The sequence below is a fragment of the Grampus griseus genome (genome assembly GCF_964374135.1).
Source record: "Grampus griseus genome assembly, chromosome: 15".
In the NCBI taxonomy this organism is placed as follows: Eukaryota; Metazoa; Chordata; class Mammalia; order Artiodactyla; family Delphinidae; genus Grampus; species Grampus griseus.
Window position 1 is genome coordinate 15,493,439 of NC_139009.1, and position 27,775 is coordinate 15,521,213.

The 27,775-nt window shown below is 38.9% G+C and overlaps 1 long non-coding RNA gene across 1 annotated transcript; it reads left to right on the forward strand.

Annotated features, from left to right (window-relative positions):
* The first annotated feature begins 2,451 nt into the window (after positions 1-2,451).
* On the forward strand, positions 2,452-27,691 carry LOC309834189. The gene is made up of 3 exons (XR_014297846.1): positions 2,452-2,679; positions 25,529-25,561; positions 27,225-27,691. It is a non-coding gene; the product is annotated as an uncharacterized lncRNA (long non-coding RNA).
* Positions 27,692-27,775: the final 84 nt, after the last annotated feature.

Genomic DNA, 27,775 nt, shown 5'->3' on the forward strand with positions numbered 1-27,775 from the left:
TGCATAGTGACTGGCCAGGGTTAGGGCAGAGGGAAGATGATGCAAGGGGAGAGAAAGCCAGGCTTTGCTTGTTGAGAGCTGGTAGCTGGCGTCCGCCAGGCAGGCAGGAGCTCATGGGCACAGGAGACTGGCCAAGATGTCGACCCTATTTGCATGGTGGCCTCCCATAAGTCCCTGTCTCTAGGGTTTGCTCTAAGTGGACTTACCAGAAATCTTACCGAAAATCTCAGTTCCACCCCCACCCTGTGACATTCTGTTACTGAAGAGTAATTATTACCTGGTGCGACATTTGAATATTCTCAATATTCTCTAGTTACTTTTGGTCATTCTCCTTTCCTGATTAGGTCCTGGAGAGTAAGATGTCTGTAGGCACCGCCCCATGGGGCTGAGAAGGTGTAGAAATCAAGAAATACTGGCTTTATTGGAGTATAATTATACTCCAATAAAGATGTTAAAAAAATAAAATAAAATACAATGGAATATTAACATTTAAAATAAAAAACAGAGAAGCTTTAGGGGAAAAAAAAAAGAAATACTGGCTTGAGTGAGTTAAGAATCTAACTATTGAATTATTAAAGAAGAAACAAGGCTGAGTCTTGTACATGCAAACACACAGATGAGACAAAAGTTACCTGAAACTTACCCTTACTACATGTGATATACTCTGATTTTTTCTATTCTGTTCTATTTCATTAAAAAAAAAAGAAAAAAAGAAGAAAACTGGTCACCACCCATGAAACAGATTTTATGATCCACCAATGGGTGCCAACTTGTTGTTTGCAAACCACTGGCTACCTCATGGGATTATATTAAACCTGACAAAGAACCCTGTTCTGCTTTGCACTCTTCACTAAAAACCATAAAAATATTTTCTATTCATACATAATTTACAAACATTTCTTAAATAGGTTTCACTGTGTTTCACAGCTAACAAGCGGTGGAATTTAGAGCCACAGCCAGTCTTAAGATTCCAAATCGAGGGCTATTTCCGCTTTATCATGCTGTATTCATGATCTGATTTGTGCCTGTCTAGCCTCCCCAACTTGGAAGTGCCCAAAGGACCAGGAATGTACCTAACACCATGCTGGCTGCCCCAGAGGTGCTCAATGGTAAACAGGTTGGTCAAAAGTCATGTTCTGCTTTTGACACTGTATTCTGGGCATTTTTGTGCCAAAACCTTTTATAATGCTTTATAATCATACCTTGTAAAAGGTATGATTATATTTCATGGGTAGTATCATATCTATGATACTCTATGTGCCAATGGGTTGCACCGGAAAAGTTTCCCAAGCTTGTAGGGCTTTTTCTCAGTGAACAGGTAGGAGGGGATGAGAGAGGGACACTTTGTTTCCTACCTGTGCTTGAGCTTTCCCCAGAGTTCAAAGAGAAAATTCCAGAAAGGCCAATAAAAGCACCAGATAGGAAAGTCTTTGTTTCTGCTGGTTTTCCCAAACAGCTGGTTTTCCTCAGGCTGTAATTTGTAGGCCTAGCTTCTACCAGACCCCGAACCCATGATAAATGGTAAACTATCAAGAATATGCCCCAATTTTCTGCTACTTTGGGGCTTTCCAGCTAAAATCCAATGTCCTCAGGGAAACACAAACATAACATCTGTCCTAAGTTATATACATATGTGTAGGGGGAGGCATAAGAACTGTTAAGACTGAACATTCACTAAATAATCGTCTGTTGAATGAATGAATGAATATGGATGAAAAAATCAAAGTGTGAACATCTGCTATACATAGGTGGATATTCAGGATTTTTTACATGTTCTCATATAAAACTCGTTTCCTCAATGTCCTAGGAGCAGGAAATGTGAGAATAACAGTCCTGGGGGTATCTGGAAAGGAAAGGATGGGGGAGAAAAGAGTTGAGAGGAGAAAAGGGAAGGTAGGAATGGGAAAAAAGAATGTGAGGAAAACGTGGCTGGAATTGCAGGAAGAAGGCCCAGCAGCACTGAATGTTGATCACATCTTTGTTAGTTCTAGAATCATCTTTATCTTACTTGCTACTCTGTATACTATGTTGGACTCAAAGTACACATTTCATATGATGGAAAGTTCCCTTGTTTACTTATTCTTCCTGATCCAGCTTTAAAAGGCTGTCTAACCATCTCAATATGTTTCTTATAGCTGATATACTCGTGAGCTAAGGAGCGGGAGAAAGCAGCGTCAGGGTGGCTTCCTAAATCCAGTTCATGCGAAAGAAACCTTTCCTAATGTTAAATCAAGTGGAACCCTCTCAGTAGGAGAAAAATAGGTGATGTTGCAATGACAAGACTCACCTTTCAACCTCATGATTGATAACGTCTGGGGGAAAGAACGATATTCTGTTCAAAAGTCAGGTCAAAAGCTTATCCACACATTGATTTCTCAATACAGGATCCATAATGTCAAATAAAACAAAATCCCTTGTCCCAAATGAAGTCATTAGCAAATATCTCTTTGCTCTCCTGGGAATTCTGTTCTCTCACAACATCTTTCTGAATTATCACTTTGCATTGAGTTTAGAGTTTAATCTTTCCAATGAAGTATATGACCACAGAAGAAGCCAGTGGTTCTGAGGGCAGAAGGGAAGGCTGGTACTAACCTGGTGCCTGGGAGAAACATTAAGATCAAGAGCACAGCTATGGGAGCCAGACTGCTTCGATCTGAAATTGGTTCTGCCACAAGCTATGTAAGTTACACAACCTTTCTATACCTCATATGTGAAAGTGAAGTGAAGTAGTTTTATTTCATAGGAATAAATAAGTTAATACAGGTGATGCACTTAAAACAGCACCTGAATATAGCAGGCATTCATTAAGTCCTAGGTATTAATAGGATATAAAAAAAGAAATATTCATTTGCTAAATTCTCAATTTATTTTGGTAGGTTTTTTCCTCATTTTAATAAGGGCCAGTGGTTTTAAGAATCTTGGAATGATAGATCTGAAAGGAATGTTTATTTTACAGAAATGTAAAAAGCCCAGAGCACCGAGCTCTTCAAGGCCACACAGCTACCTAGCGGTATATTCAGGACTAGAAACCAGACTTCCTGATCCTAAACCATTCTCCACTGTACACACTCTTTCTCTGGAGGAGGATGTCCAGGACCAAGAAGGTTCTATCAGAACAATAACAGCCAGAAATGCCGTACCTCCTTCAAGGGCTCCCTTGTCAATATAATGACAGTCTTAAGCTGGTTCATTCATTCTTTCATTCACTCACTCACTTACGCATCGCTGAGGTAAGCTATTCATGGAAGGTACAGAAAAGTAAAACACGGTCTTTGTCCTTAAAAGACTTCAATTGAAATTGGAGCAATAAAATAGGCAGAAATAAAATGATACAATAATACTAACATTTATATAATATGAAAAGTATTAGAGAGGTCATCTTTGGTTATATAACCAATCAGAAGTCCAGTAAAAGAGTTTATGTAAGTTAGTACATTTATGAATGACTAAAATAAATGAAGCCAAGCAGGCCTACTATGAGGTGGGCTGTGTTTAATGTTTGCTGTAGCTGTAGGTGCCAGAGGCTTCAAATCTCTCTAGTGCCTTTGTTTCTGTCTCCCCTCCTGTCCAGGGGATACCCTAATGAGTCCTCCTTAGGTAGAGTCTGTATTTTGCAGCCGTTTCAGCTGTAATCCACTGCTATATTAGAGCCCTGTTTGTGTGGTGGTGAGGTGTCTGGGCGGGAAAGCATTCTATAGTTTTATAGTTAAATCTCAGTGTTTTAGTGTGCTTGGGTCCCTGGTATGCGACCTTCACAAGTGTTTCATAGACCCCCACCCTGTTAGGGGCTGGAGGCAGGGCGGTGTACTTCTCCCAAGCTAAATAAGGCTCTGGAAAAATCTTTCCCCTGGAGAGTAGGGCTTTGTTATAGAAAACACTCTAGATTTATTTCAAAAGAAGAAAACTTCTCCACCACCTGTCAGAGCTATGAGGTTATCTTTCTTGGTTCTTCACTGTGAGGACCTGGTGGGTTTCCTGGAGGTAAAGCCCATGAAAGCGTGAGTGACACCTAAGGTCACAGACTCCAGGACTCTCTCACTCTCATACTAGTCCACACTCAGCTCCAGCAATTTGTCAAAATTATCGCAAAACTGTTCCTATCAATGTAGGGCTCCAGTGATTTCCACTCCAGGTAAGCAGACCTCAATGACTCTCTGACTCTACTGTCTCCAGATTTTGGGGTGGTTGTTTGCCCTGCTACCTCAGATTCATGAGTCCAAGAAAAGTCACTGATTGTTAGGGTTCTTTCCCCCACTTTTTTTGGGTAAGATTGTGAGTGTTTTACGTGTAGGGCTGAAACCTGAAGATCCAATTTCATTTTTTACATTTGGATATGCTGTTATACCAGCACCATTTGTTGAAAAGACTATTCTTTCCTCATTGAATCTTTTGGCATCCTCGTCACAAATCCTTTGACCATAAATGTGGGAGTTTATTTCTGGACTTTCAATTCTGTTCTTAATCGATCCATATGTCTACTTTTATGCCCATATGACACTGTCTTGATTACAGTAGCTTTGTAGTAAGTTTTCAAATTGGGAAGTGTGAGTCCTCCAAATCCATTCTTCTTTTTCAAGATTGTTTTGGTTATTCCAGCTCTCTTGCATTTCCATATGAATTTTAGAATTAGCTTGTCATTTTGTGCAAAGAACCCACCTGGGATTTTGAAATAAATTGCACTGAATCTTTAGATCAATTTGGAAAGTTTTGCTATCTTAACAATATTGTCTTCTGGTTCTTAAATATGGGATGTCTTTCCATTTATGTAGGTCTTCCTTCTCTCAATGATTTTAGGTGTACAAATATTACACTTTTGTTACATTTATTCCTGAATATTTTATTCTTTTAATGCTATTATAATTGGAATTGTTTTTTCTAAGTTTCATTTTTGGATTGTTCATTGCTAGGGTATTAAGATAATTGACTTTTGCATGTTGACTTCATATCCTGCAAACCTTGCTGACCTTGTTCATTAGTTCTTATGATGTTGGAGTATTTCTTTTAGGATGATCAATTATAATTTCTCTATAGTCCAGTGAAACTGGGATTAAACATGCCCATAAGACTTATCAATTAGAACCACTGTTATACTAAGAAAGCACACTCTTAATAAGATGGTGATGATAAACAGTAGTTAGAATGAGTCATGCAGTCCAGAGGGCTTGTATTTATTATGGGCCTGATATGAGCATGTTTACAGGCTGAAGAGAAGGAGCAAGTGGGAAGAGTTTATTTGGAAAAAGAAGGAGATGACTGACACAGAGAGTGTCAAAGAAGTCAGTAGGGGGTGGACTTAAGGTTGACCTTGTTTTCTTAGACTTTGAGATATGATATGAATGAGAATATCGGCTAGAATTTACATTAAAACTGCTGAATAAAAGCAAGACACTGACAGAGAGTATGCTTGATGATTTCAATTGCTCCATGACATAGGTGCTCAGGTGATCTCCTGGGGGAATGATCTGAGGGAGAATGGCAAAGGTCTGGGACAACTGTTCAGGAGCTTGGAGAGCAGTCTGACCAAGGGCAGATGAAAGGGTTAATAGGTGTTAAGGGACCAACTGAGGCTAAATTACAAAAATCGTTGTCAGGTTGATTTGTAGGATTTCTCTAGTCATGTGTGTACAGGAATAAAGATAATAGTAAGCAGTAATGTTGTACTGATCTTGGGCTGGAGATTTACTGTCCAGGTGCTGTTGTGGTGAAGGTATGCTAACAAAAACACATCAAAGATACTGGTAAAAAAAATAACTAAGACAATCAATCATGTTATAACAGTTTACGTTGGCAAGGAAGCCTTAGAGAGTCCTCACAGACTGGGAAAAAAATTATGGGGTCAAAGACCTGGAGGTCTCTCTGAAGTTGAAAGTAGGTACAGTGGGAGTGAAGGCACAGGAGAAGTAAGAGGATAAGACGTTAAGACTCATAGAGGGATAGTGCAGAGCAGAATTTTGGATGTGGTGCAGTTCCAGGTGATGATAAGATTCTAGATGTGACTTGGCTAAAGTCGAGTGGATGTGAAAGCCACTGGAATTAAGAAAGTCCGAGTGTACATTTCTGGATGGCTCATCTACATGACCTTGGTGTCACCCAGAATTATGACAGTAACTGGGGTAGAAAGAAAGATCCAGGTCCTGTATTTGCCAGTTAACGAAGGGGAGTATCTGGGAAGTTGGCAGATGACAGTAATAAAGTGAGGCAGAGGTTGGTAAACCCATCTTACCTTAGGGAATCAAGAGCTTGCGCTGAACATACCCGAGGGTTACAACGCTCTCCGAAATCATAGTGGCTCATTCTGGGATGGTTCTTAAGGTGGGGAAGCATCCTGAGGGAATATTTGGGATGAAGCAGGGAGGCAGCCCATATCTGTATTAGAAAACTCAGCCTGGTTGTTCCAATACAACCATCAGGAGGTGTTATTTCCCACTGTTCTTCTCTTCCCAGTGAGAACTGCTGCTTTAAGGATGGCTACAGAAATCTAGGAAGAATTCCTGAGGAGCATATGGCTTCTATCCTATTCATACTCCTGTGCTTGCTACTTATGACTATATATAGACATGAATCTAGATTTCTGACAGATCTTTCCAAGGAAAAACACATATTTTTCATAATTTTGTTTCTTTTGATATGAAATAGTATAAATGCATACAGTCATTTTTATAACAGGTGTTATTTACAGTGAAATGAACAGACCTTAAATGCACAGTTTGGTGAGTTTTGACAAATGCATAAGCCCTCACCTTTATCAGGCTATAGAATATTTCCATTACTCTAGAAAGTTCCCTGGTGACCCTTCCCACTCAATTCCTGCCCTACCTGATGCAACACAGTGCTGATTTCTATCATCATAGATGAGTTTGTCTATTTTAGAACTTCATTTTAATGGAAACACAGTTGGTATTCTTTTGTGTCTGGCTTCTTTTGCTCATCACAAAAAGGTTTAAAGTTAGAATTTGGGTATTAGAGCAAGTCATTCTAATAGAAAATTCTCATGATTACCAAAGGTGACTGAATTCAGACCAGAATGAAGGCAGATGTGTAAAAGAATCGTGGTGTATTTCCACCTCCTGGATAGTTTGCCAAGAAAGCCAAGACATATTTAGTTATGCACTGCAGGAACTATTCTGTGGCCAAAGCTCACTTGGCTTTGTGTCCCCATCACCCCTTCCCCTTCCTGAACTCTTTACTGTCTCTGAAATAAATCAGTGAGGAAAGGGTTCCTTTCCATACCTTGAAGAGGGATAGAAAACCTGCTCTGTACTTGGTAGGATGATCCTGCTCCTGCCTCAGGGCTTAAAAAGAAAACCCTGAAATATGTTCTCCAAGTTAAAAATGAAATTTCAGCTTAAGCATGAAATCCTGGAATAGATTTCTTAATATCTGTTTCAACAGAAACCACAGTCTGAGTTAAGTATATTTTCCTTCCTCAAAATTGTGCCTAGGTATGTGGAGAGTCTGTGGACTGAATGTTTGTGTCTCTCCAAATTCATAAGTTGGAGCCCTAACACCCCAATTCAACGGTATTTGGAGGTGAGGCTTTTTGAAGGTAATTAGCCTTAGATGAGGTCAGGAGGGTGGGGCCCCCATGATGGGATTAGTGACCTTATAAGAAGAGATACCAAAGAGCACCTCCTTCCCCTGGACACACAAAGAAGAGGTCATGTGAGCACACAGTGAGATGCTGGCTGCCTACAAGCCAGGAGAAGAGGCTTTATAATGAAGCTACCTTGCTGGCACCTTTATCTGGGGCTTTCCAGGCTCCAGAACTGTGAGAAATGAATTTGTTTAAACCACCCAGTCTATGGTATTTTTTTATGGCAGCCCAAGATGATTAAAACAGGAGGTAATATTTATTAAGTACTAACTATATGCTAGGCATTGTGTCACATTTACTCTTTGAAACAAAACTAGGAGGTATGCATTAGTATCTCCACTTTTCCAGGGAGGAAAAGAAAACTCAGCATCACACAGCTACTAAGTGATGGTAGATATTATGAAATTGCCCCCTACTCCAAGGATGCTGCATCAATTTATTCTCTCATTAACAATCCCCATATACCTACCAACCTTGATAAACAACCACCAAGCCTTTAAAATCCTTGATAGCTCTGTCTTACTAGGTCTTGATCTCATTACTTCCTTTTTTGAGCTAATGGTTGAAAACGGGGATAGCTTCTAAAACTGCTAAAATATTGGCTTTGATGCTTCCTTATCAACATATACACTCTACATGAAGATTCTTGGGGAAACAGAAGGTTGCTGGGTACTGGTACAGACGGGTAACAGTGCCTTGGAAAGCAAAGATATGAAAAACAACATTTAGGAGACAGCTGCAGAGAGGAAGACTCTAGTTTTACCCTGTTTTATTGTCTACCTTATTCTAAGGGGGTTCTGAGCTCATAGGTGAGATCAGGGGAGCTGAAAATTGCTTTGGAATTTAGTTATGTGTCCCTAATACACTGTAAATTTTGACTGAAGTCTGCATACTGGGTGAGAAACTTAGCGTACTTAGAGCCCCACAAAATAGGGGCCTCAAAACACACACAAAAAACAAAAATACAGCTGAAGGAAAGCTGAAGCTAGGACCCCCCTGCCGCAAATCATCCTTTCCCTCTTGCTTTCCCAGTAAGGAAAGTAGTAGTATCAGCCTGAGGCAGTCTGAGTATCATCATAATGCTGAAGGCTGTCTTGGATGGGTAGCTTCCACTAAGATAGATAAAATATCAAGTCTACACAACTGGGAAGTGGCCAAGCCAGTATCTGAACCTGGTCTTCTTTTTTTTCCCCCAATTTTCTTGAGTCATAACTGACAAATAAAATTGTAAGATATTTAAAATGTACAACATGATGATTTGATACAGATATACATTGTAAAAGGATTTCACCATAGTTAATTAACACATCCATCACCTCACATATTTTTATATGTTAAAATCTATCTATCTATCTGTCTGTCTGTCTATCTATCTATCTATCTATCTATCTATCTATCTATCTATCTATCTATCTATATCTGGTGAGAACATTTAAATTCTCTCTTAGCAAATTTTAATTATACAGTATAGTGTTGTCAACTACAGTCACCATGTTGTACATTAATTAGATCCTTATTCATTTTATAGCTGAAAGTTTGTACCCTTGTACCAATGTCTGCTTATCCCCCCACCCCAACCCCAGCCCCTGGTAACCCCTTTTCTACTTTCTTTTTCTATGAATTTGAGTTTTTTTTAAGATTCCATTTGTGATGCCATGCAGTATTTGTCTTTCTCTAACTTATTTCACTTAGTATTATGCCCTCAAGTTCCATTCATGTTGCTACAAAAGGCAGGATTTCCCTTTTTCATGGCGGGATAATATTCCAGTTCATATATATATCCCACACCTTCTTTATCCATTCATCTGCTGATGAACACTTAGGCTGTTTCCATATATTTGCTAACGTGAATAATGCTGCAAAGAACATGGGGGTGCAGATATCTCTTTGATATCCTATTTCCATTTTCTTTGGATATATTCCCAGAAGTAGGATTGCTGGATCACATGGTAGTTCTATTTTTAATTTTTGAAGAACCCCCATACTGCCCAAGGCAATCTACAGATTCAGTGCAATCCCTATCAATTTACCAATGACATTTCTCACAGAACTAGAAAAAAAATTCTAAAATTTGTATGGAAACACAAAAGACCTCAAATAACCAAAACAATCTTGAGAAAGAAGAATGGAGCTGGAGGAATCATGCCCTCTGGCTTCAGATTATACTATAAAGCTACTGTAATCAAACCAGTATGGTACCAGCACAAAACCAGTTCACACAGATCCATGATCAAGATAGAAAGCCCATGGGGCTTCCCTGGTGGCACAGTGGTTGAGAGTCCGCCTGCTGATGCAGGGGACACGGGTTCATGCCCCAGTCCGGGAAGATCCCACATACCGCGGAGCGGCTGGGCCCGTGAGCCATGGCCGCTGAGCCTGCGCATCCAGAGCCTGTGCTCCGCCACGGGAGACGCCACAACAGTGAGAGGCCCGCGTACCGCAAAAAAAAAAAAAAAAAAAAAAGATAGAAAGCCCAGAAATAAACCCACACACTTATGGTCAATTAATTTATGACAAAGGAGGCTAGAATATACAATGGAGAAAAGACAGTCTGTCCAATAAGTGATGCTGGGAAAACTGGACAGTTACCTGTAAAAGAAAGAAATTAGAAAAATTTCTAATACCACGTACAAAAATAAACTCAAAATGGATTAAATACCTAAATGTAAGACCGAATACTATAAAACTCCTAGAGGAAAATGTAGGCAGAACACTCTTTGACATAAATCGCAGCAATATTTTCTTGTATCTGCCTCTTAGAGTAATGGAAACAAAAGCAAAAATAAACAAATAGGACCTATTTAAACTTTAAAGCTTTTGCACAGCAAAGGATATCATTAACAAAATGAAAAAACAACCTATGGAATGGGAGAAAATATTTGCAAATGATGCCACCAACAAGGGCTTAATTTCCAAAATACACAAACAGCTTATACAGCTCCATATCAAAAAAAAGCAAATAACCCAATCAAAAAATGGACAGAAGCCCTAAATAGACATGTCTCCAAGGAGGACATACAGATGGCGAACAGGCACATGAAAAGATGCTCAACACCACTAATTATTAGAGAAATGCAGATCAAAACTACAATGAGGTAGCACCTCACATTGGTCATAATGGCCATCATCATAGCAGCACTATGTACAATAGCCAAGACATGGAAACAACCTAAATGTCCGTCAACAGATGAATGGATAAAGATGTGCTACACACACACACACACACACACACACACACACACACACACACACACACACAATGGAATATTACTCAACCATAAAAAGAATGAAATAATGCCATCTGCAACAACATGGATGGACCTAGAGATTATCATACCAAGTGAAATAAGACAGACAGACAAAGATAAACATCATATGATATCACTTTTATATGGAATCTAAAAATTATACAAATGAACTTATTTATAAAACAGAAATAGACTCACAGACATAGAAAACAAACTCCTGGTTACCAAAGGGGAAAGGGGGGAGGAGGAATAAATTAGGAGTTTGGGATTAACAGATACACACTACTGTATACAAAATAGATAAACAACAAGGACCTACTGCATAGAACAGGGAACTATATTCAGTATCATGTATCAATAGTAACCTATAATGGAAAATAACTTGAAAAAGAATACACACACACACAACTGAATCACTTTGCTATATACCTGAATCTAACAAAACATTGAAGATTAATTACTTTAATTAAAAAAAGAAATTTGAGGGCTTCCCTGGTGGTGCAGTGGTTAAGAATCCGCCTGCCAATGCAGGGGACACGGGTTTGAGCCCTGGTCCAGGAAGATCCTACATGCCGTGAAGCAACTGAGCCTGTGTACCACAACTACGGAGCCTGCGCTCTAGATTCCATGAGCCACAACTACTGAACCCACATGCCACAACTACTGAAGCCCACAAGCCACAACTACTGAAGCCTGTGCGCCTAGAGCCCGTGCTCCGCAACAAGAGAAGCCACTGTAACGAGAAGCCCACGCACCACAATGAAGAGTAGTTCCCGCTCTCCGCAACTAGAGAAAAGCCCATGCACAGCAATGAAGACCCAATGCACTCGAAAATAAAATAAATAAGAAAAAAAAAAGAAATTGGAGGGATTCTTGGGACCTAATTTCTCTGAAAATAAGATTAACAGGTTAATTAAACACCAGATGATCTCTGAGGTCCCACCCAAGCCAAACTTTTCAATACCCTAAACCATATGTCTTCAAATTACCTTCCAAGCCTCATCTTCTCTAACTCAGTATAAACTAGTCTTTATTCTTTCATATGTTCATACATTTTCACAATTAGAAATACATTTTTATATCACCTCAGAAAAAGTAAAATTCAACACTTAGGAGCTCAAGAGCAATGAAATATTTTTCTTCTCTTCAAATGAATTTACTAATTCAGCCCTTCATGTTCCAGAAATTGTCACTGATGTGGTAATTTGTTGAAAACATTTATATACAAATATTCCACTAAAACATAACATCTACAGACACCAAGAAGTTTATTCAGCCAAATATGTAATCTTAGAATAAAATACTCTTAATACACACAAATGAGTAAGACATAAGAATATAATAAAATAGCATTTATGCTGGAGGGGTTTGATGATATATGCCCCTAGAGATAAAATTTCATTAGAATTACCTTCTCTCCACCTTCTTTTATTTCAAAGACTTTTTGTACAGCACATTGCTTTTATGTTGGGGATTTATCACTAAAATTAACTTTTTTACAATCTTAATTACTTTATTATTTCTTTTTCCAAAACCATTTGAAATACTGGAATAAAATCAGTCATTGCCAAGTTTTATGAAAATACATATCAAATTCTAAACTCTCCTAGACTCTTCTCAATGGTGTTACCCTAGAGAGCTGCTTTCTCTATAGTCATTCTTTTCAACACCAACATTTTTATTCACTTTGTCGTTTTAAAGAAAATCTTTCTAAAATGAGGACATCTTCCTCAGAGAATAATGAACAGAGCTCACTATTTTCTTTATGATTAAAGGTTATCCTTAACCTTTTCCTTTGATTTCAGAATACTTTATTGAGCATACGTTGAACAAATTGCTGGAGATGCTACTACACTCACTCTGTGTAGGACCTAAGTACAAGAAGACATGCTCAGGGCATATTTAGGATGGCGGGACGCAAGTGAGTTGCTGGCCTGGAGATGGAAAAGTGTTGTAAACGCATCATAACTGAAGTGTCTTCATGTTTTTTCATTTTTGTTCCACACATACCCTTCAAAATAATGCTAAATCTCCCACTTACGTCCCTCTTTATTCATTACCAGATGTTCATTCTCTTTTCACCCTCAAAAACAAATCTACAAGATAAACGGGCTAATGGTATCCTCATATGATGGGCAAAAAAAAAAAAAATCTAGGCCATAAGGCTACGTGCTTGCCTGGACCCTGCAATATGTAGCTAGCTGGAGGGAGGATATATTTTCTTCTAACTCGTAGCTTAACTCCTTGGTTTCTTTCATAATTTTGTCCAATCTTCCCACAAAGTAGGAGAAGACTCAGTAGTTCTGAGTAGGAATGGAACTATGGTGAAAAGTAATGCATCTGCAATGAAATCTATCAGTTTCCTTCAAAAAATGAGTTTGCACATATGGACACAGATGGGGTTGCTGGAGCACAGAACTCTGACTTTCAGCCCTGAAATCCACTTTCCCCTAAGTGGTTTCTTCCTGCCCTGTTATACAAGCCCAAGCAGGTGTCCAGACTACTTTCTTATTTCTCCACAGCACAGCTGAGAAATGCTTTTTCCAACTTTTTAAAAAATTATTTATTTTTATTTTTGGCTGCATTGGGTCTTCGTTGCTGAGCGTGGGCTTTCTCTAGTTGCGGCAAGCAGGGGCTACTCTTCGCTGCAGTGTGCGGGCTTCTCATTGTGGTGGTTTCTCTAGTTGTGGAGCACAGGTTCTAGGCACGCAGGCTTCAGTAGCTGTGGCACGTGGGCTCAGTAGTTGTGGCTTGCGGGCTCTAGAGTACAGGCTCAGTAGTTGTGGCGCACAGGCTTAGTTGCTCTGCAGCATGTGGGATCTTCCCGGACCAGGGCTCGAATCGGTGTTCCCTGCATTGGCAGGCAGATTCTTAATCACTGCACAACCAGGGAAGCCCCAATTTTCTTTTTAACATTGATTCATTTATTCAGATTTTCTACTCCATCTTAGGTCAACTTTAATCATTTGTATTGTAGGAAATGTATCCATTTCATCTATGTTTTCAGGTGGATTAGTACAAAGTTGTTATAGTATTCTCATAATTTTCTTTTATCTTTCACATATTTGTGTCTATGACCTTTCATTCATTCCTCATGTTGTTTTGTGATCTCTTTTTGTTCCTTGGTCAATCTTGCCAAAGGTTTTATTTTATTCAGTTAACAACAAAAATAAAAAATGGGGAAATTCTGTGGGGCTGATAAACTCCATCCATTCAATATATATGTATCATGCACTCTATGCCAGGCACTGATCTATGGCTAAATGTTGCTGATTGGTGGGGTGACCACATGACCCAATTTATGCCTATTTTCAGCTGTAATAATTAACAACACTCTCTTACTCTCTTTTACTAAGTGTCCAAGACTATAAAATAAGTTACATGATCAATCCACTGATGGTTCAAATAAAATTAAAGTTGAAATATACACATGGTGGTCTTTACAAGATATGTTTTGGTGAAGTGCTGAAGACAGAAGCCTGATTAGGTTTCTTTTTTTTTTTCTTCTTCTTCTTTTTTTTTTTTTTTTAAATGGAGAACGACTAGAGACAGTGAGAATATGCAAGTATTTTGAAGAATTCTGCTACAGGAGACAGGAGAAATGAGGTAGGAGGAAGAGGAAGTGGACTTAACTATTTGCTATTTCATCCGTTTCTGCTTTAATTATTTTTATTTCTTCTTTCTATGGGCTTGTTTGGGTTGTTTATTTCCTAGCTTCTTAGGTTAGTGTGTAATACTTTTGAAGCCATGAAAAAACATATAAGTTCTGATATGGAGTGCTTTCATTTTCATGAATTTATAAATAATTTTAAATTACAATTTTGACATTCTCTTTAACCAATAAATTATTTAGAAGTGACAAAATATCTAGATGCCTGGATTAACTTTTTAAAAAATTAAAAAAATTTTTTAATATACTGGGGTTGGTTAAGTGGTCTATATATCTCTATATTTCATTTTTTTTCCCTAACTGTAATTTCTTTGTGACACTCTATAGGACCAATTTTTGTAAATGTTAACTGAGTAAATGAACAAGTTGCATATTCTCTATTGGATGTGAATTCTATTCATATATATTAGCATGAACTTATTAATTACATTATTTAACTATTCTATATTTTTATTCATAGTCCATCAGAGCGGGATACTTTAACATACCTCTATGATGTGGATTTTCTAATTTCCATCTGTGATTTTATCAGTTTTTCTTGTATTTCCAAATGATGTTAGGGGCATTTAAGTTTATGATTATTATTGCTTCTTGGTGAATTATTTAACCATGTGAAATGTCCTTTATGAAACTTTTAATGTTTTTGACTTTCAATTCTATCTTGTCTGGCATTGATGGTGCTTTGCCACCTTTCTGTTAGTACTTGCTAGGGATATGTTTTCAAACTTTGAGTTATCACAGTTTTGGCTTTCTCTAGTAACCTGCACATAGCTGGATTCTTAAAAATCCAAACTATTTTACCTTTTATGAAACAAACATATGCAATTCATATTTACTGTTACATTTGATACACTTAGACCTATTCCTGCCGCCTTATTTTGTGTTTTCAATTTACCATCCTTTTTCTCATGCTTGCGTTTCTTCTTCCCAGCCTTTTCATGGATTAGTGGAATTTTCTTTGTTCCTCTTTTCATTTACTAGTTTGAAAATCATACATATTCTATTTTTATCTTTCTAGTAGTTACACTTAAACTTTTATCATAAGTGGTTAGATTTATATTTTTCTAATAGTGTCTGAAGTCAGTCACTACCCACTGGTTCCTTTTGATGAATCTTAGAATGCTTTTATTTTCCTAAATTCTTCATCAGCACCCTTGCCTCCATATTCCCACATCCCATGTTGACATAATCTGAAATCTTGGCACAGTATTGTTTTTTAAAAATAATTTTATAATCATATCTATAGAATGGCTTTATTTTTTTGCTAACTATTGCAGTTCATTGTTAAGTTCCGGATTGACTCTTTTGGGGGGTATATTCTCTAGTAGTTCTTTCAGCTTTCAGAGAGAATCTGCTGGGTTGTTAAAATTTGAATTCTTGGCTATTTGAAAGAATCTTATTTCATTCTCACATTTCAATGATATCATGGCTGAACACAGAAATTTAGATTTGAACTTCTTTTCCTTTACCGAACTAAAAATATCGTCCAATGTCTTTTTTCATCCAATATTGTTGATGACACATCTAATGCCAAATCTGATTAGAATTACTTTGAACCGTCTTCTTCTCAACCTCTCTGGAGGCTGCAGCAGTTTGTCTTTATCCTTACAGCTTTTAGCATATTGACTATATTGACTAATGAAAGTTCTGAACTTTGATTACTTTTGTACATTGCCTTTTATTTTTGTTGTGTGTTTATCCTACTCTGCAGTTGGTGGACCATTGCAATCTGAGGATTTATACGTTTCTTCAACTATAAGAAATTCCATCCTATTATTTCTTCAGATTTTACCTCTCTTCTATTCTCATTATTCTCTATTGGGTAGATCCTACGACTTGCAGAACTTTCTTCCATGTCTTAAGTTTTTATCTTTTTCTCGCCTTGTACTTCATCCCTAGGCTGTCTTCCAGATACCTAATTTCTTTTTTAGCTATGCCTATTCTTCTATCTACTGCATTTTTACTTTCAATAATTATATTTTTTACTTCCAAGGTTTGTCTTTGGTTTGTTTTATGACAGTTCCTGATTCATTATTGCGACATCATCCTATATCTGAAGACACTAATCACACTTGTTTTAAAGTCCTTTTCTTATCGCTCTATTAACTTTTGCATAGTTGTAACTCTGTTGGGTTGTTACCTATTTTTCACGGCGGCTGCATGCCAGATGTTGGTGATTTTTGACTGTGGGCTCATCTTTGTAGTTTGGATCCCCTGCTGGATCCTTTATACTTGTAGTCTTTCAGCCAGCCTTGGGGGAGGTGGAGAAATAGCTACTGAGGTTTGTGCTCCCCACTGTTTTCAGTGAGAATGGGGAGAAGCTGGGATGTATTCTGGATGGAATATCTTAGAGGCTGGTATTCTGGGCTCAGTCATTATCTCTGGGCATTGTCAAGCCCTGCCTCTCCTTCAGCATGGCTCCTGCCCAAAGACAGATCCGAATGGATAGAGAGGAGGGTGGGATGCACACGACACACTGTGGGTACCCCAACTCATTTTCCTGTCATTTGCATTGAACCACTCTTTTCTACTCCTGGCTTCTTCCACCTGTAGGCAGGAGGAATTCCTGGTGATTCTCCCATGTTCTGTGGTAGTACTTTCCAAAGAGATCCAGCACAAATTCCAGGCTGCGATTACCCTCTTCAAACTTATCCTTTGTTCTTTTACTCTCAGGAATTTCTCATAATTTTCATTAGCCAAAATTTTCTCTTTGAATTTACAGAACAAGGTATATATTCCCATACTCAAAAAAGAAATCCAAGGCTTAGAGTAGAAGGATAGATGGGATTGGGGAAGGGGAGAACATTGCTGTGTGCAATTAGTTTCCCATATGGAAGGCAAAAGCCTCCATTTTTACTTTGGGTTGTTTGCCTTTTTCTTATTGATTATTAGAGATATTAAGCAACTTTTAGCTATGTTATAAATATTTGTTACATAAGCCTTTTAATTTTGTTTAAGGTACCTTCTGAGATACAGAAATTTTACATTTTTATGAGGTCAAATCAGTCCATTTTTTACTTTAAGATTTCTGGATGTTGTGTTATGCTCAAGAGGTCTTCCTAATCCATAATTAAAACCTATTTTTACTATACAGCACCTTTTAATATTTCATAGTTCAGTCTTTTGTGATTAGATATTTCATGTTTAGATACAGATCCAACAGGATTTTAATTTTGTGTTTGGTCTGAGATTTGGTTTGTATCCTATTCTCCCCTTTCCAAGTGGAACTTTTTATTGCTGTTGTCCTTTTCTGCTCCACTAACTTGTGCTGGTGTGTGGGTGTGCAGGAGCAGTTAACATTTTTTAGTTCATAGGTCACCAAACCATAAAGAACTACATAATTGATTTGAAGTATTTGATGGACTGGACTGCGCAGCAGTCAGAGTTCTTAAACTCTGAGATGAATGCAGTAACTGCATAAGATTTGGGGTCATCTCTCTTGGGGAGGAGATGAGTGTGAAGAAGGGTATGTAGATACAGGTAGCCGGAGAAGCTGACTGGGGCAGAGAGCACTAACTGTCCACAGAAACCACACTCTAGTTTTCCCTTTGAGCGCACAGCTAGAATCCATTTCCCTGCCTCCCTCACACTTGGGTACAGCCATGGGACTAAGTTCTCCCCAGGGTAATGTGAACAGTACATATGCCAGGCCCATGAGAAACTCACACGTGTACTCCTCCATCCTCCTTTTCAAGGCTGGATATAGAGGATGAGGTTCTAGGAGATGGGGCCACGAGATGCAAGGATTCTGAGTACCCGAAAGACTGTGTGTAGGGCTTGCTAACCAGAAACACTCACCTTGGACTATTACATAAGTGAGAAATAAGCTTCTTTGGTATTTGCCCAAACTAAGGAGATTTAGGTTTCTACTAGATATGCCGTGTCCAGTTAGGGAAGTTTCCTTCCACTCCTATTTTACCAAGAGACTTTCTTGTTTTAATCAGGAATGGGTGTTAAATTTTACTAAAACATTTTTGACATCTATCAAGGGTATCATAGAAATCTTATCCTTAAATCTCAAAATGTAATAAATTACAATTGATACATTAAAACTCTCCAAATTCTTGATTGGCTTATAGTTTTCTTTTTTTCTCCTATCTTTGTCCACTTTTTTTTTGTGGTATGCAGTCCTCTCACTGTTGTGGCCTCTCCCGTTGCGGAGCACAGGCTCCGGACGTGCAGGCTCAGTGGCCATGGCTCATGGGCCTAGCCACCCCCCGGACCGGGGTACGAACCCGTGTCCCCTGCATTGGCAGGCGGACTCTCAACCACTGCGCCACCAGGGAAGCCCTATCTTTGTCCACTTTTGGCACTGAGTTTATACCAGATACAAATTGACAAGCTATTCAGCTTTTTCTTTGGTCTTGAACAACTTATGTATCATGAGTCATTGGGGCCTAGTGTCCTTTTGAGAAATACGTTTTTTACTATAGTTCTAACTTCCTCTACGGTTACTGGTCTACTCAATTACTTAAAAGTGAAACATCTTTCCATTTTTCTGGGAAACATCTTTCCATTTTTCTGGAGTTTTCTGGGCCATAATTTTTCTAACTTATATCAAGTAAGTGAGTAAGCAACCAAGGCAAGCCCACATTCCTCTACAATATGTTTGGTATTCTTGATGTACAATTTTACCCATGTAAATCTTTTAGAATTTTAGTCTTACTGTGAATAAAAAGGAACCTGAATCCTTAGAGATAATCTATTTCTTTTTTTTAATACTAATTGGAAAAATGTACACATTGAACTTATCTATCTTAAAACTTTTGAATTCTAAAATTATCACAAATATGAGAACTTAAGCAATAAAAACTGGCACACTTCTGTCTTTAAATGTTTTAGTGTCTATATGTGAGAAAGACATATCTTATTAATATGACATGGTGATTTATGTTTCTTGATTATCTGTATCTTTGGAATTAGCTGCTGAAAAGAAACTTAATATGACCATAAAATAACCATTATATGATTTGCTACAGAGATTTAAAGATGCATGTTATTTTGTTTTTTTCCTAATCATCTTATTATTAAAACCAAAGTTACATATTTTTATGCACAGTGAATTCATTCATTAGGAGGCTATCTAATATCACCTCTGGTCTATATCATCACAGTTCAGAACATGGACTTCGGTGCCAACTTTTATTGGCTTTGTGACATTTGGCAAGTATCTTAACCTCTCTGTGCTCCAGCTTCCTCAAATGTAAAGTGAGGATAACTATGCTACCTACCTGATAGGATTTTCCCGAGGGTTAAGAGTTCAAAATGTAAAGTAATTAGAATATTCCTGGGGAAAATATTAGTACCGTGAAAGTTAGCTATTTTTATTATAATCTAGAAGCAATCACAGGTATCTCTACTGAAAACTTTTCTGATTTTCTTCTCATTATTAGAGTGCCCTTTATGTTTAAGGGACATTATAAAAATTGCCATAATCTTATCTTAAACCTAGTGATGTAGGTATTATTATGCTCCATATGAGAAACTAAGAAAAGTGAAATAACTTTTCAAATTCACAAGGTGCTAAGTGGCAGAACTGGGATCTGAATCCAGGTCTGTCTGACACCAAAGTCTTGCTCTTTCCATTACATTACTCAGCCCGATGCCCCCATTCTCTGTAAAATCCACTACAATCACCTCTTTCTGCTATCACCAAACCAGAGCAAAATTTTTTTTTCTGGTAGACTGCAAAGAATGTACTTAGAGCAACAACGTAGTACCTCTGTACTGGCATTAAACTGTAGGTATCTGATGACATTAATGATTAACTCCTGATTCCCTTAGCTTAACCCAGATAATGTATCAATCAATACTCAGCCTTTTGGTTACTCTATGACATGCCTCTCAGTTTCCAGTTTCAAATAGGCATTTAAGAATGCCTATCTGTACTTCAGACAACACTAAAAGCTATAGTAATCAAAACAGCATGGTACTGGCACAAAAACAGACATATAGATCAATGCAACAGAACAGAGAGCCCAGAAATAAACCCACACACCTAAGGTCAGTTAATCTTCAACAAAGGCAGCAAGAATATACAATAGAGAAAAGACAGTCTCTTCAACAAGTGGTGCTGAGAAAGCTGGAAAGCTACATGTAAATCAATGAAATTAGAACACTCCCTCACACCATACACAAAAATAAACTCAAAATGGTTTAAAGACCTAAATATAAGACATTACATCATAAAACTCCTAGAAGAAAACATATAGGCAAAACATTCTCGGACATAAATCATACCAATATTTTCTTAGATCAGTCTCTCAAGGCAAAAGAAACAAAAGCAAAAACAAACAAGTGGGACCTAAGCAAACTTACGAGCTTTCTCACAGCAAAGGAAACTACCGACAAAATGAAAATACATTCTATGGAATGGGAGAAAATGCTTGCAAACAATGCAACCAATGAGGGGTTAATATACAAAACATACAAACAGCTCATATAACTCAGTATCAAAAAACAAACAACCCAATCAAAAAGTGGGCATATAAGTCCTAAATAGACATTTCTCCAAAGAAGACATACAGATGGCCAACAGCCACATGAAAAGATGCCCAACATCACTAATTATTAGAGAAATGCAAATCAAAACCACAATGAGGTATCACCTTACACTGGTCAGAACGGCCATCATCAAAAAGTCTACAAATAATAAATTCTGGAGAAGGTGTGGAGAAAAGGAAACCCTCCTACACTGTTGGAGGAACTATAAGATGGTGCAGCTACTACGGAGAACAGTATGGAGCTTCCTTAAAAAACTAAAAATAGAGCTACCGCGTGATCCAGCAATCCCACTCCTGGGCATATATCTGGAAAAGATGAAAACTCTACTTCGAAAAGATACATGTACCCCAACGTTCATAGCAGTACTATTTACAATAGCCAAGACATGGAAACAACATAAGTGCCCATCAACAGATGATTGTTTTAAGAAGATATGATATATACATATACAATGGAATATTACTCAGCCATAAAAGGAATGAAATATTGCCATTTGCAGCAACATGGATGGGCTTAGAGATTATCATAATAAGTAAGTCACAGAAAGACATATACATATATATTGCTTATATGTGGACTCTAAAAATTAATACAAAAGTGAATCTACATACAAAATAAACAGACTTACAGACATAGAAAACTTATGGTTATCAAAGGGGAAAGGGATGAGTGATGGACAACTTAGGAGTAGGGAATTAACAGATAGAAACTGCTATACATAAAACAGATAAGCAATAAGGATTTGCTATATAGCACAGGGAACTATATTCAATATCTTATAATAACCTATAATGGAAAATAACCTGAAAAAATACATAACTTTGAATCACTTTGCTGTACACCTGAAACTAACACAATATTGTAAATCAACTATCATTCAATTAAAAAAAATAATGCTGAATGCCTGTCTCTAGTTCTCTGGGCAGTCTCTTGGAATGAAGGTGCTACACAATATAAAATGCCAGCGAGGGCTTCCCTGGTGGCGCAGTAGTTGAGAGTCCACCTGCTGTTGCAGGTGACACGGGTTCGTGCCCCGGTCTGGGAAGATCCCACATGATGCGGAGCGGCTGGGCCCGTGAGCCATGGCCGCTGAGCCTGTGCGTCCGGAGCCTGTGCTCTGCAACGGGAGAGGCCACAACAGTGAGAGGCCCGCGTACCGGAAAAAAAAAAAAAAATGCCAACGAATCAGTTATTGCACCGGATTCCTGGCGTTCAAATTGGAATGGGAGGAAAATGGCTGCTTCCTGAGGTGCAGACAAGAGGGCTAGTTGCTGGGAAGATGCTTCCTAAGCCTGGAAATAAAGTTTTGACTGTACTCATTCAAAGGCCTATGTCCAGTCGAGGTCCACATATCCACGGAGCCAGCCTTCTCTGGTCACTCCGATCCAGTGTGCTCACTACTGCCTCCTTGCACCTCTTGAGAAGCTTCGAATCACAGAGTGGTGCCTATTAGTCTGGACTGTTTTATGTATTGTCCAGTTTTTCTAACAAAATGGTAACTTCCATATGTTTTCTTTTGTATTCATATCCCCCATATCCTTTGCCAAGTGGGGACCATGTAGTGACCATTATCTTCTTTTTTACATTGTGATAAAATATACATGACATAAACTTCACCATTTTAACCATTTTTAAGTGTACAGCTCTGTGGCATTAAGCACACTCACACTACAGTGCAACTATCACCACCATCCATCTCCAGAAATTTTTCATCATCCCAAACTGAAACTCTGTACCCATTAAACCATAACTTCCTCTTCTCCCCTCCTCCCTAACCCCTGGCAATAACCATTTGACTTTCTGTTTCTATGAGTCTGACTATCCTTATATAACTGGAATTGATCATACAATCTTTGTTCTTTTGTGTCTGGCTTATTTCACTTAGCATCACGTTGTCAAGGTTCTTCCATGTTGTAGTGTGTGTCAGAACTTCATTTCTTTTTTAGACTGAATGATATTCCATTGTATGTATATACCACATTTTGCCTGTTCATTCATCCATGGATGGACATTTGGGTTGTTTCTTCATTTTGGCTATTGTGAATAGTGCTGCTATGAATGCTTGTATAAAAATACCTGTTTGAATCCTTCTCAAATTTTTGGGGTATATACCCAGTAGTAGTAGTAGTAGGATCATATAGTATTTCTGTGTGTGTGTGTGTGTGTGTGTGTGTGTGTGTGTGTGTGTGTTTTGAGGAACCACTCTACCACTTTCCACAGTACTGCACTGTTTTACATTCCAATGAGCAATGAACGAGGGTTCCAATTTCTCTACATCCTCCCAACACTTATTTTACCATTATTCTTCTGACTTAATCCTCATAACAATGAAAAATTTTACTGTATCTGTATTACACTTCACAGTTGACAAATTTTTTTTTGCATATATTACTCCTTTAAACCATTATAATAATCTTCGGTTTAAGTGTTATATTTTTATTACGAAAGAAGAAATTGAAGCTTAAGGGTGTTACATTACTTGTCCAAGACCACAGAGCTAATAAATGGGAAAGTCAAATACATAACTTTACTCCTGACTCTTTTCTTATTGGGAAAATTAAACAGTCTACGTTCTTTGAGATTCTCCCTTGCATGCTCTGTTCACTCTGAATCACAGCATTGAGAAGTTTCCAGGAAAGGATACTTGCTGTTTTCTCACATCTCCTAAGGTATCCAAAAAAAAAAAAGGCTTAAATAAGTAGCAGGAGTGATTTAAGTTAGATATTAACTGGGTGGCTGACGCTGGTGAGACATTGGCAAAGATTACCAAAGGATACTTTGAGATAATTCCCGTCTTGAAAAGTGCTATGGGTTGGATTCCATCCCGGTAGATGCCTGAGGGTGCAGGGAGTAATTCGATGAATGCTTGTTAATTATTTGAAAGCAGGGGACAAATTGGATGACTTCACAGAGTTTCTTCCATTCTCTTATTGTTATTCTCTAATAACAAAGATTCTACTGAATGGATTTGTACTACTCAAGAAAGTTGTTCTCTGTTTTTTTGGGAATGGGTCTTTTTTTCTTGACCCCCTCATCTCTGATCTCTGGAGAAGGCCTCACTCAGTTCCATTTCATACCCTCAGAGTTAACCAAGGCCTCGGGGGAGAGGGCAGAGATGACCTAACTCACCTGGGGTCCTGAGCTACATCCTGGGCAGTTAGCTTTCTATAACACTGTTGATTTGATTTCACTTTGCTCTCCAGGGAGATCTGAAGGAGTTGCAATTTTGGCCTGAGATGCAAGGGGACAGCTTCAATTTTCAACCTTTATGGGTCGTCAGTGCTGAAGCACAAAGAAGGGACAAGGTAGCTGGCTGAAGACAGTTAGCCTAGAAGAAAGATACCTAGTGGGGAAAATAAAATTATCTGGGTATTTGTCTAGATGCTGCCGCAGTCATCGATCTGCCTTAGAGCAGCAGTCTGCAGGGTCTTTAGACATCCATGTGATTGTACTCATGGTTGAAGCTCCCTTCCCTCTCCGACAGAATTGTAAATTGTACACCTTTTAATGACCCTATAAGCAAGACTAATTCTGCTTCCCTGATGTGCTTAATATCTATGCGTTTTAGTTTCCTCTTTATTCAAAAGAAAGAATCAAAACTTCCCACCTCACCGTTGTTAGAGAGCTAAGTAATGAAGCTTTCTGAAAGGTAGCATGCATTCCAAGTACTTTAAAGACCCTTTCAGGAGAATGTTGAAATTAAGGAAAAACTATTGTAGAAGTCATTTAACAAAATGCTTCCTAAAAAATTAAGGTAATGCACCATATGCAAACAAAAGTGGTAATCAGTTAATAAGTAATGTGCATTTGAAACTCAAAAAGATAAAAATAAGAAATTATTATTTTTTTAAAAAGCAAAAGTACTGCCTCTCACCCACATCCTCTTTCTTTTCTTTCCTATTCTTTGAAGCCCCCTTGCTGGTGGCCCTTACTTCCTACACTTTATTTATTTATTTATTTTTGCTGTGTTGGGTCTTCGTTTCTGTGCGAGGGCTTTCTCTAGTTGCGGCAAGCGGGGGCCACTCTTCATCGCAGTGCACGGGCCTCTCACTATCGCGGCATCCCTTGTTGTGGAGCACAGGCTCCGGACGTGCAGGCTCAGTAGTTGTGGCTCATGGGCCGAGTTGCTCTGCAGCATGTGGGATCTTCCCAGACCAGGGCTCGAACCCGTGTCCCCTGCATCGGCAGGCAGATTCTCAACCACTGCGCCACCAGGGAAGCCCCACTTCCTACACTTTAATTGACAAGCGAAGAACTGGGTTTAGAGGGGAAGTCACTGAAGCACTGCTTTAGTAAACAGCCCAGCTTTTTCAAAAGGCCAGCACTGTTGACCCGAGTAGAGATCACACTACTTCTGCCTAGGACATTTAGTTTTTAGAACCACAGACCAGAGAATGCAGAACCGGGGAGGGTACTCAGTGATGAGCCCATCCAACCGACCCTGTAATTGTTCAGATAACAAAACTGAAGCCAGGACAGGTGCTGATTTTTTTTTTCTCTGTTACCTTTCAGAGCTGGAAATTGAAGAATGCAATGAAAAGCAAGGTAAAAAGAAGGCAAGGATATATACCCATTTATCTCATACCAGGGGGTGCTTATTTGCAAGTAGACCTGCCTTCAGATGGTCCACTGGGTCTGCAGAGTTTACAGAACAACTAAAGATCCCTCCAAAGCAGGCGTCTCAATAAATACATGGAGTTAAGGCCAAGAGAACTTAGCTTAGCGCTTAGCTGATCCTCATTCTTGGCAGAACTCCCTTCTAAGCCCAGATCACTTCACATAAGATTAGAAACTGCCCTCCAAAGATCTGCCTCTCTACCTCTTCAGGGCAGCTGGAGGCTTCTGTTGGCGGCTCTAATCAGTCCAAGATCAGCACTAATCCACAAACCTCAATCACTCTGTTTTCAACTCCTCGAGATTGCTTTCTCTCAAATTTAATTGTCTGAATTTTAGCGTCTGTGATAAGAACTCAGGGGTAATGTCACACACCTCCAGAATCCTTCCACTGATTACGGACTGTGCCCAGCAAGTGACGAAAGTAGGATTTAGGCAATTAGGAGTGCAGGATTTTCTTGGCCTCGCCAGGATCTTCAGAGAATGTCATGCTGTGCACACTCTCATGGAGCTGGCTTGATTTTGCAGTTTTTTACAGCCTATTGTAATATACGGCCTATCCTGAAGAAGGTCCCTGTCCAAGCATGCTTTGATGTTTTATGAAATAAGTGGCAAAATCCAGGATTTAAACATCAAAAGTAGAAATCCACATTTCTCTGTTTTATTCTGTAAGATTTAACGTGTCAATTATATCTTTAATCACAAAAGAGCAGGGTGAACAAAATGCGCTGTTGTGGGATTATGAAAATGTCTCAATACTTTTATATAATTTAAAATCTTTCTACCAAGAAAATTTATTATATTTATAAGTCATGTGTTTTAAAGACGCCCTCCAGGTGTCGTGGGGCTTGTTGGGCCTCCGAGAGGCTTTGTGACACTGGATCTTAGGCACCCCCTCAGCCCCACCGAGGTGGGAAACACTGACTTCCAGGTTTTTGGCTTCCTTGAGGTTTTATGATTCCATGAAAGCGCTAAGCTCGTCATCATTAAAAATGGATCACTAGGGCCTGGGTGATGATTTTGATATTACGATAGTTTTACTGTTTTAAAACCCCAGATTTGGGACTTCCCTGGTGGCGCAGTGGGTAAGAATCCGCCTGCCAATGCAGGGGACACGGGTTCGAGCCCTGGTCCGGGAAGATCCCACATGCCGCGGAGCAACTGAGCCAGTGCACCACAACTTCTGAGCCTGTGCTCTAGAGCCCATGAGCCACAACTACTGAACCCGTGTGCCACAACTACTGAAGCCCGCGTGTCTAGAGCCCGTGGTCCGCAACGAGAGAAGCCAGCGCAATGAGAAGCCTGCGCACTGCAACGAGGAGCAGACCCCCACTCGCTGTAACTAGGGAAAGCCCGGGTGCAGCAACGAAGACCCAACACATCCAAAAATAGATTAAAAGAAAAAAAAAAAACAGATTTGGAGCTGGAATGCTTCAAGAAATCTCTACTTGAGGAGCTGAAGACACGACAGGTGGTCCTCCAGGAGGGGTGGGGACTGGCAGTACATTATTGTTACTCACACACCTGTGAGTTCTGCTTCTTTGGTGTTTTCGTCAGCATGACTAACTAAAATGCTCTTTGTTCTCTGTTCCAGAGTCAGAGAAATCCCTGCCACGTGGCACACAGATGTACAATTCTGGGCAAAGGTTTCCACAAATACCATTTCTTCACTCCAAAGTCCATCTATGTGTATTTCCTGACATACAGAACGCTGCATGTCTGTCTGCTGGTCTCTTATCCTAGGAGCCTCAGCAGCAGAGGCAGAAGGAGCTCCTATAACTCTGGAGATAAAAGACTGGCTCACACAGGCTGATGCTGCTTAGGGGCACTCACGGACTTTATTTACTGTTCTTTATTCAAACGTACATAGTGTCTGCACTGACAGAGGCAGCCCAGGAAAGAGAAACTGTGTCTATTGTAACTTTTACTTAAGTGGTGTAAATGAAAAGATCATCACCCAAAGATTTGGTGAGATTTCCATTCAGAGAAAGAGAATGAGTTCAAACAAACAAACAAAAGAAGACAAGATCTGGGATTAGGTTTGATGGTCTGAAACATACAAGGAAGAAAATAAAATTTCTGATTCCATATCTGGGAGAAAAATCAGAATTTTCAATGGCTATATTACCCTGCCCCCACCCACCC